Source organism: Lonchura striata, chromosome 21, assembly GCF_046129695.1.
Source record: "Lonchura striata isolate bLonStr1 chromosome 21, bLonStr1.mat, whole genome shotgun sequence".
Classification (NCBI taxonomy): Eukaryota; Metazoa; Chordata; class Aves; order Passeriformes; family Estrildidae; genus Lonchura; species Lonchura striata.
Genome location: NC_134623.1, coordinates 6870322 through 6884770, shown reverse-complemented (window position 1 = coordinate 6884770; position 14449 = coordinate 6870322).

Here is a 14449-nt window from a genome sequence, read left to right as displayed (position 1 = left end):
AGGACTGCTAGAGGACCGTGGTGGCCGCTCGCCTGCCTCTTCAATTCCATTCTAGCATCCTTAGGGAAGGTGTTCCAGGACAATTTTCCTGAGTTTTGAATTCGTCCTGATGCAGCCCCTCCTGGGAAACTCGTGCTCGTCCTCTGAGTCTCCGACATGCAGAGACCTCGATGGCAACTGCAGAAATGAAGGGCTGCGTTGAGTTGTCGAGAAGCAAGAACATAGCCAGCGCCTTGTGTTTGGAAGTCAGCAGCTGCTAGACTTTTGCGATTGCTATCACTGTGCACTGAAAGCCAGGACGGCCTGTGCACGTTAAAACAACTAGCTGAGCAAGAGTAGCCGAAAAATCACGGCCGCTAGATAGCAGCTTACGTATTGCCCAGGAAAGAGCACTATTTTTCGAGTGTGCAGTAAAATCGTGTTTTTGGACAAGGGAGGCATAAGTGCGCTGCGCTCCTAAGCTATCTCCCTGTGAGACACACTGCCAAAGCTTTTCGCTATGATGCAGTCTAGTGCAGACGCACACTACGGCTCTCCGGAGCTGTCCGAAGCCAAGCGCCGGTGGCCGGCGTCTTTCGGCTGAAGCAGCGCTTCGGAGCGTACGGCTGCCGCTCCGCTGTTGTGTGCGCGAAGCAGCCGCTTCTCCTGCTCCGGGAGCCGGAGAGAGCTGTAGCTTGTACGAGGGCGAAGAACGTTGCTGCAGAGAGACGAAATTGTGTGCACAGCCTTGCGACTGATAGAGGACGGTGGCTAAAGCTCCCTGCCTTTTCAATGCACTGCTGGCATGCTTTATTGAAGGTGCACCGAGACAATTTTCCTGGTTTTTGACTTCGTCCTGATGAAGCCCCTCTTGGGAAACTCGTGCTCGTTTCCGAAGGCTCGAGATGCAGAGAACTCGATGGCAGCTGCAGAAATGAAGGGCTGCGTTGAGTTGTCGAGAAGCAAGAACATAGCCAGCGCCTTGTGTTTGGCAGTCAGCAGCTGCTGGACTTTTGCGATTGCTTTCACTGTGCACTGAAAGCCAGGACGGCACGTGCACGTTAAAACAACGAGCTGGGCAAGAGTGGGCAGAAGAGAACGGGCGTCAGACAGCAGCTTACATATTACCATAGGAAGAGCAGTGTTTTTGGAGTGTGCAGCAAATGCGTGTTTCTGGACAAGGGAGGCAAAAGTGCGCTGCGCTCCTAAGCTATCTCCCTGCGAGACACACTGCCAAAGCTTTTCGCTAGGATGCAGTCTAGTGCAGACGCACACTACGGCTCTCCGGAGCTGTCCGAAGCCAAGCGCCGGTGGCCGGCGTCTTTCGGCTGAAGCAGCGCTTCGGAGCGTACGGCTGCCGCTCCGCTGTTGTGTGCGCGAAGCAGCCGCTTCTCCTGCTCCGGGAGCGGACAGAGCGGTAGCTTGTACGAGGGCGAAGAACGAAGCCGCAGAGCACCCGGCTTCTCCGCGCACCCTAAGGACTGCTAGAGGACCGTGGTGGCCGCTCGCCTGCCTCTTCAATTCCATTCTAGCATCCTTAGGGAAGGTGTTCCAGGACAATTTTCCTGAGTTTTGAATTCGTCCTGATGCAGCCCCTCCTGGGAAACTCGTGCGCGTCCTCTGAGGCTCCGAGTGCAGAGACCTCGATGGCAACTGCAGAAATGAAGGGCTGCGTTGAGTTGTCGAGAAGCAAGAACATAGCCAGCGCCTTGTGTTTGGAAGTCAGCAGCTGCTAGACTTTTGCGATTGCTATCACTGTGCACTGAAAGCCAGGACGGCCTGTGCACGTTAAAACAACTAGCTGAGCAAGAGTAATCGAAAGATCACGGCCGTCAGAAATCAGCTTATATATTGCCCTGGAAAGAGCATTGTTTTTGGAGTGTGCAGTAAAATCGTGTTTCTGGACAAGGGAGGCATAAGTGCGCTGCGCTCCTAAGCTATCTCCCTGCGAGACACACTGCCAAAGCTTTTCGCTATCATGCAGTTTAGTGCAGACGCACACTACGGCTCTCCGGAGCTGTCCGAAGCCAAGCGCCGGTGGCCGGCGTCTTTCGGCTGAAGCAGCGCTTCGGAGCGTACGGCTGCCGCTCCGCTGTTGTGTGCGCGAAGCAGCCGCTTCTCCTGCTCCGGGAGCCGGAGAGAGCGGTAGCTTGTACGAGGGCGAAGAACGAAGCCGCAGAGCACCGGGCTTCTGCGCGCACCCTAAGGACTGCTAGAGGACCGTGGTGGCCGCTCGCCTGCCTCTTCAATTCCATTCTAGCATCCTTAGGGAAGGTGTTCCAGGACAATTTTCCTGAGTTTTGAATTCGTCCTGATGCAGCCCCTCCTGGGAAACTCGTGCTCGTCCTCTGAGTCTCCGACATGCAGAGACCTCGATGGCAACTGCAGAAATGAAGGGCTGCGTTGAGTTGTCGAGAAGCAAGAACATAGCCAGCGCCTTGTGTTTGGAAGTCAGCAGCTGCTAGACTTTTGCGATTGCTATCACTGTGCACTGAAAGCCAGGACGGCCTGTGCACGTTAAAACAACTAGCTGAGCAAGAGTAGCCGAAAAATCACGGCCGCTAGATAGCAGCTTACGTATTGCCCAGGAAAGAGCACTATTTTTCGAGTGTGCAGTAAAATCGTGTTTTTGGACAAGGGAGGCATAAGTGCGCTGCGCTCCTAAGCTATCTCCCTGCGAGACACACTGCCAAAGCTTTTCGCTAGGATGCAGTCTAGTGCAGACGCACACTACGGCTCTCCGGAGCTGTCCGAAGCCAAGCGCCGGTGGCCGGCGTCTTTCGGCTGAAGCAGCGCTTCGGAGCGTACGGCTGCCGCTCCGCTGTTGTGTGCGCGAAGCAGCCGCTTCTCCTGCTCCGGGAGCCGGAGAGAGCTGTAGCTTGTACGAGGGCGAAGAACGTTGCTGCAGAGAGACGAAATTGTGTGCACAGCCTTGCGACTGATAGAGGACGGTGGCTAAAGCTCCCTGCCTTTTCAATGCACTGCTGGCATGCTTTATTGAAGGTGCACCGAGACAATTTTCCTGGTTTTTGACTTCGTCCTGATGAAGCCCCTCTTGGGAAACTCGTGCTCGTTTCCGAAGGCTCGAGATGCAGAGAACTCGATGGCAGCTGCAGAAATGAAGGGCTGCGTTGAGTTGTCGAGAAGCAAGAACATAGCCAGCGCCTTGTGTTTGGCAGTCAGCAGCTGCTGGACTTTTGCGATTGCTTTCACTGTGCACTGAAAGCCAGGACGGCACGTGCACGTTAAAACAACGAGCTGGGCAAGAGTGGGCAGAAGAGAACGGGCGTCAGACAGCAGCTTACATATTACCATAGGAAGAGCAGTGTTTTTGGAGTGTGCAGCAAATGCGTGTTTCTGGACAAGGGAGGCAAAAGTGCGCTGCGCTCCTAAGCTATCTCCCTGCGAGACACACTGCCAAAGCTTTTCGCTAGGATGCAGTCTAGTGCAGACGCACACTACGGCTCTCCGGAGCTGTCCGAAGCCAAGCGCCGGTGGCCGGCGTCTTTCGGCTGAAGCAGCGCTTCGGAGCGTACGGCTGCCGCTCCGCTGTTGTGTGCGCGAAGCAGCCGCTTCTCCTGCTCCGGGAGCCGGAGAGAGCGGTAGCTTGTACGAGGGCGAAGAACGAAGCCGCAGAGCACCCGGCTTCTCCGCGCACCCTAAGGACTGCTAGAGGACCGTGGTGGCCGCTCGCCTGCCTCTTCAATTCCATTCTAGCATCCTTAGGGAAGGTGTTCCAGGACAATTTTCCTGAGTTTTGAATTCGTCCTGATGCAGCCCCTCCTGGGAAACTCGTGCGCGTCCTCTGAGGCTCCGAGTGCAGAGACCTCGATGGCAACTGCAGAAATGAAGGGCTGCGTTGAGTTGTCGAGAAGCAAGAACATAGCCAGCGCCTTGTGTTTGGAAGTCAGCAGCTGCTAGACTTTTGCGATTGCTTTCACTGTGCACTGAAAGCCAGGACGGCCTGTGCACGTTAAAACAACTAGCTGAGCAAGAGTAATCGAAAGATCACGGCCGTCAGAAATCAGCTTATATATTGCCCTGGAAAGAGCATTGTTTTTGGAGTGTGCAGTAAAATCGTGTTTCTGGACAAGGGAGGCATAAGTGCGCTGCGCTCCTAAGCTATCTCCCTGCGAGACACACTGCCAAAGCTTTTCGCTATCATGCAGTTTAGTGCAGACGCACACTACGGCTCTCCGGAGCTGTCCGAAGCCAAGCGCCGGTGGCCGGCGTCTTTCGGCTGAAGCAGCGCTTCGGAGCGTACGGCTGCCGCTCCGCTGTTGTGTGCGCGAAGCAGCCGCTTCTCCTGCTCCGGGAGCCGGAGAGAGCGGTAGCTTGTACGAGGGCGAAGAACGAAGCCGCAGAGCACCGGTCTTCTGCGCGCACCCTAAGGACTGCTAGAGGACCGTGGTGGCCGCTCGCCTGCCTCTTCAATTCCATTCTAGCATCCTTAGGGAAGGTGTTCCAGGACAATTTTCCTGAGTTTTGAATTCGTCCTGATGCAGCCCCTCCTGGGAAACTCGTGCTCGTCCTCTGAGGCTCCGACATGCAGAGACCTCGATGGCAACTGCAGAAATGAAGGGCTGCGTTGAGTTGTCGAGAAGCAAGAACATAGCCAGCGCCTTGTGTTTGGAAGTCAGCAGCTGCTAGACTTTTGCGATTGCTATCACTGTGCACTGAAAGCCAGGACGGCCTGTGCACGTTAAAACAACTAGCTGAGCAAGAGTAGCCGAAAAATCACGGCCGCTAGATAGCAGCTTACGTATTGCCCAGGAAAGAGCACTATTTTTCGAGTGTGCAGTAAAATCGTGTTTTTGGACAAGGGAGGCATAAGTGCGCTGCGCTCCTAAGCTATCTCCCTGCGAGACACACTGCCAAAGCTTTTCGCTAGGATGCAGTCTAGTGCAGACGCACACTACGGCTCTCCAGAGCTGTCCGAAGCCAAGCGCCGGTGGCCGGCGTCTTTCGGCTGAAGCAGCGCTTCGGAGCGTACGGCTGCCGCTCCGCTGTTGTGTGCGCGAAGCAGCCGCTTCTCCTGCTCCGGGAGCCGGAGAGAGCTGTAGCTTGTACGAGGGCGAAGAACGTTGCTGCAGAGAGACGAAATTGTGTGCACAGCCTTGCGACTGATAGAGGACGGTGGCTAAAGCTCCCTGCCTTTTCAATGCACTGCTGGCATGCTTTATTGAAGGTGCACCGAGACAATTTTCCTGGTTTTTGACTTCGTCCTGATGAAGCCCCTCTTGGGAAACTCGTGCTCGTTTCCGAAGGCTCGAGATGCAGAGAACTCGATGGCAGCTGCAGAAATGAAGGGCTGCGTTGAGTTGTCGAGAAGCAAGAACATAGCCAGCGCCTTGTGTTTGGCAGTCAGCAGCTGCTGGACTTTTGCGATTGCTTTCACTGTGCACTGAAAGCCAGGACGGCACGTGCACGTTAAAACAACGAGCTGGGCAAGAGTGGGCAGAAGAGAACGGGCGTCAGACAGCAGCTTACATATTACCATAGGAAGAGCAGTGTTTTTGGAGTGTGCAGCAAATGCGTGTTTCTGGACAAGGGAGGCAAAAGTGCGCTGCGCTCCTAAGCTATCTCCCTGCGAGACACACTGCCAAAGCTTTTCGCTAGGATGCAGTCTAGTGCAGACGCACACTACGGCTCTCCGGAGCTGTCCGAAGCCAAGCGCCGGTGGCCGGCGTCTTTCGGCTGAAGCAGCGCTTCGGAGCGTACGGCTGCCGCTCCGCTGTTGTGTGCGCGAAGCAGCCGCTTCTCCTGCTCCGGGAGCGGACAGAGCGGTAGCTTGTACGAGGGCGAAGAACGAAGCCGCAGAGCACCCGGCTTCTCCGCGCACCCTAAGGACTGCTAGAGGACCGTGGTGGCCGCTCGCCTGCCTCTTCAATTCCATTCTAGCATCCTTAGGGAAGGTGTTCCAGGACAATTTTCCTGAGTTTTGAATTCGTCCTGATGCAGCCCCTCCTGGGAAACTCGTGCGCGTCCTCTGAGGCTCCGAGTGCAGAGACCTCGATGGCAACTGCAGAAATGAAGGGCTGCGTTGAGTTGTCGAGAAGCAAGAACATAGCCAGCGCCTTGTGTTTGGAAGTCAGCAGCTGCTAGACTTTTGCGATTGCTTTCACTGTGCACTGAAAGCCAGGACGGCCTGTGCACGTTAAAACAACTAGCTGAGCAAGAGTAATCGAAAGATCACGGCCGTCAGAAATCAGCTTATATATTGCCCTGGAAAGAGCATTGTTTTTGGAGTGTGCAGTAAAATCGTGTTTCTGGACAAGGGAGGCATAAGTGCGCTGCGCTCCTAAGCTATCTCCCTGCGAGACACACTGCCAAAGCTTTTCGCTATCATGCAGTTTAGTGCAGACGCACACTACGGCTCTCCGGAGCTGTCCGAAGCCAAGCGCCGGTGGCCGGCGTCTTTCGGCTGAAGCAGCGCTTCGGAGCGTACGGCTGCCGCTCCGCTGTTGTGTGCGCGAAGCAGCCGCTTCTCCTGCTCCGGGAGCCGGAGAGAGCGGTAGCTTGTACGAGGGCGAAGAACGAAGCCGCAGAGCACCGGTCTTCTGCGCGCACCCTAAGGACTGCTAGAGGACCGTGGTGGCCGCTCGCCTGCCTCTTCAATTCCATTCTAGCATCCTTAGGGAAGGTGTTCCAGGACAATTTTCCTGAGTTTTGAATTCGTCCTGATGCAGCCCCTCCTGGGAAACTCGTGCTCGTCCTCTGAGGCTCCGACATGCAGAGACCTCGATGGCAACTGCAGAAATGAAGGGCTGCGTTGAGTTGTCGAGAAGCAAGAACATAGCCAGCGCCTTGTGTTTGGAAGTCAGCAGCTGCTAGACTTTTGCGATTGCTATCACTGTGCACTGAAAGCCAGGACGGCCTGTGCACGTTAAAACAACTAGCTGAGCAAGAGTAGCCGAAAAATCACGGCCGCTAGATAGCAGCTTACGTATTGCCCAGGAAAGAGCACTATTTTTGGAGTGTGCAGTAAAATCGTGTTTTTGGACAAGGGAGGCATAAGTGCGCTGCGCTCCTAAGCTATCTCCCTGCGAGACACACTGCCAAAGCTTTTCGCTAGGATGCAGTCTAGTGCAGACGCACACTACGGCTCTCCGGAGCTGTCCGAAGCCAAGCGCCGGTGGCCGGCGTCTTTCGGCTGAAGCAGCGCTTCGGAGCGTACGGCTGCCGCTCCGCTGTTGTGTGCGCGAAGCAGCCGCTTCTCCTGCTCCGGGAGCCGGAGAGAGCTGTAGCTTGTACGAGGGCGAAGAACGTTGCTGCAGAGAGACGAAATTGTGTGCACAGCCTTGCGACTGCTAGAGGACGGTGGCTAAAGCTCCCTGCCTTTTCAATGCACTGCTGGCATGCTTTATTGAAGGTGCACCGAGACAATTTTCCTGGTTTTTGACTTCGTCCTGATGAAGCCCCTCTTGGGAAACTCGTGCTCGTTTCCGAAGGCTCGAGATGCAGAGAACTCGATGGCAGCTGCAGAAATGAAGGGCTGCGTTGAGTTGTCGAGAAGCAAGAACATAGCCAGCGCCTTGTGTTTGGCAGTCAGCAGCTGCTGGACTTTTGCGATTGCTTTCACTGTGCACTGAAAGCCAGGACGGCACGTGCACGTTAAAACAACGAGCTGGGCAAGAGTGGGCAGAAGAGAACGGGCGTCAGACAGCAGCTTACATATTACCATAGGAAGAGCAGTGTTTTTGGAGTGTGCAGCAAATGCGTGTTTCTGGACAAGGGAGGCAAAAGTGCGCTGCGCTCCTAAGCTATCTCCCTGCGAGACACACTGCCAAAGCTTTTCGCTAGGATGCAGTCTAGTGCAGACGCACACTACGGCTCTCCGGAGCTGTCCGAAGCCAAGCGCCGGTGGCCGGCGTCTTTCGGCTGAAGCAGCGCTTCGGAGCGTACGGCTGCCGCTCCGCTGTTGTGTGCGCGAAGCAGCCGCTTCTCCTGCTCCGGGAGCGGACAGAGCGGTAGCTTGTACGAGGGCGAAGAACGAAGCCGCAGAGCACCCGGCTTCTCCGCGCACCCTAAGGACTGCTAGAGGACCGTGGTGGCCGCTCGCCTGCCTCTTCAATTCCATTCTAGCATCCTTAGGGAAGGTGTTCCAGGACAATTTTCCTGAGTTTTGAATTCGTCCTGATGCAGCCCCTCCTGGGAAACTCGTGCGCGTCCTCTGAGGCTCCGAGTGCAGAGACCTCGATGGCAACTGCAGAAATGAAGGGCTGCGTTGAGTTGTCGAGAAGCAAGAACATAGCCAGCGCCTTGTGTTTGGAAGTCAGCAGCTGCTAGACTTTTGCGATTGCTATCACTGTGCACTGAAAGCCAGGACGGCCTGTGCACGTTAAAACAACTAGCTGAGCAAGAGTAATCGAAAGATCACGGCCGTCAGAAATCAGCTTATATATTGCCCTGGAAAGAGCATTGTTTTTGGAGTGTGCAGTAAAATCGTGTTTCTGGACAAGGGAGGCATAAGTGCGCTGCGCTCCTAAGCTATCTCCCTGCGAGACACACTGCCAAAGCTTTTCGCTATCATGCAGTTTAGTGCAGACGCACACTACGGCTCTCCGGAGCTGTCCGAAGCCAAGCGCCGGTGGCCGGCGTCTTTCGGCTGAAGCAGCGCTTCGGAGCGTACGGCTGCCGCTCCGCTGTTGTGTGCGCGAAGCAGCCGCTTCTCCTGCTCCGGGAGCCGGAGAGAGCGGTAGCTTGTACGAGGGCGAAGAACGAAGCCGCAGAGCACCGGTCTTCTGCGCGCACCCTAAGGACTGCTAGAGGACCGTGGTGGCCGCTCGCCTGCCTCTTCAATTCCATTCTAGCATCCTTAGGGAAGGTGTTCCAGGACAATTTTCCTGAGTTTTGAATTCGTCCTGATGCAGCCCCTCCTGGGAAACTCGTGCTCGTCCTCTGAGGCTCCGACATGCAGAGACCTCGATGGCAACTGCAGAAATGAAGGGCTGCGTTGAGTTGTCGAGAAGCAAGAACATAGCCAGCGCCTTGTGTTTGGAAGTCAGCAGCTGCTAGACTTTTGCGATTGCTATCACTGTGCACTGAAAGCCAGGACGGCCTGTGCACGTTAAAACAACTAGCTGAGCAAGAGTAGCCGAAAAATCACGGCCGCTAGATAGCAGCTTACGTATTGCCCAGGAAAGAGCACTATTTTTCGAGTGTGCAGTAAAATCGTGTTTTTGGACAAGGGAGGCATAAGTGCGCTGCGCTCCTAAGCTATCTCCCTGCGAGACACACTGCCAAAGCTTTTCGCTAGGATGCAGTCTAGTGCAGACGCACACTACGGCTCTCCGGAGCTGTCCGAAGCCAAGCGCCGGTGGCCGGCGTCTTTCGGCTGAAGCAGCGCTTCGGAGCGTACGGCTGCCGCTCCGCTGTTGTGTGCGCGAAGCAGCCGCTTCTCCTGCTCCGGGAGCCGGAGAGAGCTGTAGCTTGTACGAGGGCGAAGAACGTTGCTGCAGAGAGACGAAATTGTGTGCACAGCCTTGCGACTGATAGAGGACGGTGGCTAAAGCTCCCTGCCTTTTCAATGCACTGCTGGCATGCTTTATTGAAGGTGCACCGAGACAATTTTCCTGGTTTTTGACTTCGTCCTGATGAAGCCCCTCTTGGGAAACTCGTGCTCGTTTCCGAAGGCTCGAGATGCAGAGAACTCGATGGCAGCTGCAGAAATGAAGGGCTGCGTTGAGTTGTCGAGAAGCAAGAACATAGCCAGCGCCTTGTGTTTGGCAGTCAGCAGCTGCTGGACTTTTGCGATTGCTTTCACTGTGCACTGAAAGCCAGGACGGCACGTGCACGTTAAAACAACGAGCTGGGCAAGAGTGGGCAGAAGAGAACGGGCGTCAGACAGCAGCTTACATATTACCATAGGAAGAGCAGTGTTTTTGGAGTGTGCAGCAAATGCGTGTTTCTGGACAAGGGAGGCAAAAGTGCGCTGCGCTCCTAAGCTATCTCCCTGCGAGACACACTGCCAAAGCTTTTCGCTAGGATGCAGTCTAGTGCAGACGCACACTACGGCTCTCCGGAGCTGTCCGAAGCCAAGCGCCGGTGGCCGGCGTCTTTCGGCTGAAGCAGCGCTTCGGAGCGTACGGCTGCCGCTCCGCTGTTGTGTGCGCGAAGCAGCCGCTTCTCCTGCTCCGGGAGCGGACAGAGCGGTAGCTTGTACGAGGGCGAAGAACGAAGCCGCAGAGCACCCGGCTTCTCCGCGCACCCTAAGGACTGCTAGAGGACCGTGGTGGCCGCTCGCCTGCCTCTTCAATTCCATTCTAGCATCCTTAGGGAAGGTGTTCCAGGACAATTTTCCTGAGTTTTGAATTCGTCCTGATGCAGCCCCTCCTGGGAAACTCGTGCGCGTCCTCTGAGGCTCCGAGTGCAGAGACCTCGATGGCAACTGCAGAAATGAAGGGCTGCGTTGAGTTGTCGAGAAGCAAGAACATAGCCAGCGCCTTGTGTTTGGAAGTCAGCAGCTGCTAGACTTTTGCGATTGCTATCACTGTGCACTGAAAGCCAGGACGGCCTGTGCACGTTAAAACAACTAGCTGAGCAAGAGTAATCGAAAGATCACGGCCGTCAGAAATCAGCTTATATATTGCCCTGGAAAGAGCATTGTTTTTGGAGTGTGCAGTAAAATCGTGTTTCTGGACAAGGGAGGCATAAGTGCGCTGCGCTCCTAAGCTATCTCCCTGCGAGACACACTGCCAAAGCTTTTCGCTATCATGCAGTTTAGTGCAGACGCACACTACGGCTCTCCGGAGCTGTCCGAAGCCAAGCGCCGGTGGCCGGCGTCTTTCGGCTGAAGCAGCGCTTCGGAGCGTACGGCTGCCGCTCCGCTGTTGTGTGCGCGAAGCAGCCGCTTCTCCTGCTCCGGGAGCCGGACAGAGCGGTAGCTTGTACGAGGGCGAAGAACGAAGCCGCAGAGCACCGGTCTTCTGCGCGCACCCTAAGGACTGCTAGAGGACCGTGGTGGCCGCTCGCCTGCCTCTTCAATTCCATTCTAGCATCCTTAGGGAAGGTGTTCCAGGACAATTTTCCTGAGTTTTGAATTCGTCCTGATGCAGCCCCTCCTGGGAAACTCGTGCTCGTCCTCTGAGGCTCCGACATGCAGAGACCTCGATGGCAACTGCAGAAATGAAGGGCTGCGTTGAGTTGTCGAGAAGCAAGAACATAGCCAGCGCCTTGTGTTTGGAAGTCAGCAGCTGCTAGACTTTTGCGATTGCTATCACTGTGCACTGAAAGCCAGGACGGCCTGTGCACGTTAAAACAACTAGCTGAGCAAGAGTAGCCGAAAAATCACGGCCGCTAGATAGCAGCTTACGTATTGCCCAGGAAAGAGCACTATTTTTCGAGTGTGCAGTAAAATCGTGTTTTTGGACAAGGGAGGCATAAGTGCGCTGCGCTCCTAAGCTATCTCCCTGCGAGACACACTGCCAAAGCTTTTCGCTAGGATGCAGTCTAGTGCAGACGCACACTACGGCTCTCCGGAGCTGTCCGAAGCCAAGCGCCGGTGGCCGGCGTCTTTCGGCTGAAGCAGCGCTTCGGAGCGTACGGCTGCCGCTCCGCTGTTGTGTGCGCGAAGCAGCCGCTTCTCCTGCTCCGGGAGCCGGAGAGAGCTGTAGCTTGTACGAGGGCGAAGAACGTTGCTGCAGAGAGACGAAATTGTGTGCACAGCCTTGCGACTGCTAGAGGACGGTGGCTAAAGCTCCCTGCCTTTTCAATGCACTGCTGGCATGCTTTATTGAAGGTGCACCGAGACAATTTTCCTGGTTTTTGACTTCGTCCTGATGAAGCCCCTCTTGGGAAACTCGTGCTCGTTTCCGAAGGCTCGACATGCAGAGAACTCGATGGCAGCTGCAGAAATGAAGGGCTGCGTTGAGTTGTCGAGAAGCAAGAACATAGCCAGCGCCTTGTGTTTGGCAGTCAGCAGCTGCTGGACTTTTGCGATTGCTTTCACTGTGCACTGAAAGCCAGGACGGCACGTGCACGTTAAAACAACGAGCTGGGCAAGAGTGGGCAGAAGAGAACGGGCGTCAGACAGCAGCTTACATATTACCATAGGAAGAGCAGTGTTTTTGGAGTGTGCAGCAAATGCGTGTTTCTGGACAAGGGAGGCAAAAGTGCGCTGCGCTCCTAAGCTATCTCCCTGCGAGACACACTGCCAAAGCTTTTCGCTAGGATGCAGTCTAGTGCAGACGCACACTACGGCTCTCCGGAGCTGTCCGAAGCCAAGCGCCGGTGGCCGGCGTCTTTCGGCTGAAGCAGCGCTTCGGAGCGTACGGCTGCCGCTCCGCTGTTGTGTGCGCGAAGCAGCCGCTTCTCCTGCTCCGGGAGCGGACAGAGCGGTAGCTTGTACGAGGGCGAAGAACGAAGCCGCAGAGCACCCGGCTTCTCCGCGCACCCTAAGGACTGCTAGAGGACCGTGGTGGCCGCTCGCCTGCCTCTTCAATTCCATTCTAGCATCCTTAGGGAAGGTGTTCCAGGACAATTTTCCTGAGTTTTGAATTCGTCCTGATGCAGCCCCTCCTGGGAAACTCGTGCGCGTCCTCTGAGGCTCCGAGTGCAGAGACCTCGATGGCAACTGCAGAAATGAAGGGCTGCGTTGAGTTGTCGAGAAGCAAGAACATAGCCAGTGCCTTGTGTTTGGAAGTCAGCAGCTGCTAGACTTTTGCGATTGCTATCACTGTGCACTGAAAGCCAGGACGGCCTGTGCACGTTAAAACAACTAGCTGAGCAAGAGTAGCCGAAAAATCACGGCCGCTAGATAGCAGCTTACGTATTGCCCAGGAAAGAGCACTATTTTTCGAGTGTGCAGTAAAATCGTGTTTTTGGACAAGGGAGGCATAAGTGCGCTGCGCTCCTAAGCTATCTCCCTGCGAGACACACTGCCAAAGCTTTTCGCTAGGATGCAGTCTAGTGCAGACGCACACTACGGCTCTCCGGAGCTGTCCGAAGCCAAGCGCCGGTGGCCGGCGTCTTTCGGCTGAAGCAGCGCTTCGGAGCGTACGGCTGCCGCTCCGCTGTTGTGTGCGCGAAGCAGCCGCTTCTCCTGCTCCGGGAGCCGGAGAGAGCTGTAGCTTGTACGAGGGCGAAGAACGTTGCTGCAGAGAGACGAAATTGTGTGCACAGCCTTGCGACTGCTAGAGGACGGTGGCTAAAGCTCCCTGCCTTTTCAATGCACTGCTGGCATGCTTTATTGAAGGTGCACCGAGACAATTTTCCTGGTTTTTGACTTCGTCCTGATGAAGCCCCTCTTGGGAAACTCGTGCTCGTTTCCGAAGGCTCGAGATGCAGAGAACTCGATGGCAGCTGCAGAAATGAAGGGCTGCGTTGAGTTGTCGAGAAGCAAGAACATAGCCAGCGCCTTGTGTTTGGCAGTCAGCAGCTGCTGGACTTTTGCGATTGCTTTCACTGTGCACTGAAAGCCAGGACGGCACGTGCACGTTAAAACAACGAGCTGGGCAAGAGTGGGCAGAAGAGAACGGGCGTCAGACAGCAGCTTACATATTACCATAGGAAGAGCAGTGTTTTTGGAGTGTGCAGCAAATGCGTGTTTCTGGACAAGGGAGGCAAAAGTGCGCTGCGCTCCTAAGCTATCTCCCTGCGAGACACACTGCCAAAGCTTTTCGCTAGGATGCAGTCTAGTGCAGACGCACACTACGGCTCTCCGGAGCTGTCCGAAGCCAAGCGCCGGTGGCCGGCGTCTTTCGGCTGAAGCAGCGCTTCGGAGCGTACGGCTGCCGCTCCGCTGTTGTGTGCGCGAAGCAGCCGCTTCTCCTGCTCCGGGAGCGGACAGAGCGGTAGCTTGTACGAGGGCGAAGAACGAAGCCGCAGAGCACCGGTCTTCTGCGCGCACCCTAAGGACTGCTAGAGGACCGTGGTGGCCGCTCGCCTGCCTCTTCAATTCCATTCTAGCATCCTTAGGGAAGGTGTTCCAGGACAATTTTCCTGAGTTTTGAATTCGTCCTGATGCAGCCCCTCCTGGGAAACTCGTGCGCGTCCTCTGAGGCTCCGAGTGCAGAGACCTCGATGGCAACTGCAGAAATGAAGGGCTGCGTTGAGTTGTCGAGAAGCAAGAACATAGCCAGCGCCTTGTGTTTGGAAGTCAGCAGCTGCTAGACTTTTGCGATTGCTATCACTGTGCACTGAAAGCCAGGACGGCCTGTGCACGTTAAAACAACTAGCTGAGCAAGAGTAGCCGAAAAATCACGGCCGCTAGATAGCAGCTTACGTATTGCCCAGGAAAGAGCACTATTTTTGGAGTGTGCAGTAAAATCGTGTTTTTGGACAAGGGAGGCAAAAGTGCGCTGCGCTCCTAAGCTATCTCCCTGCGAGACACACTGCCAAAGCTTTTCGCTATCATGCAGTCTAGTGCAGACGCACACTACGGCTCTCCGGAGCTGTCCGAAGCCAAGCGCCGGTGGCCGGCGTCTTTCGGCTGAAGCAGCGCTTCGGAGCGTACGGCTGCCGCTCCGCT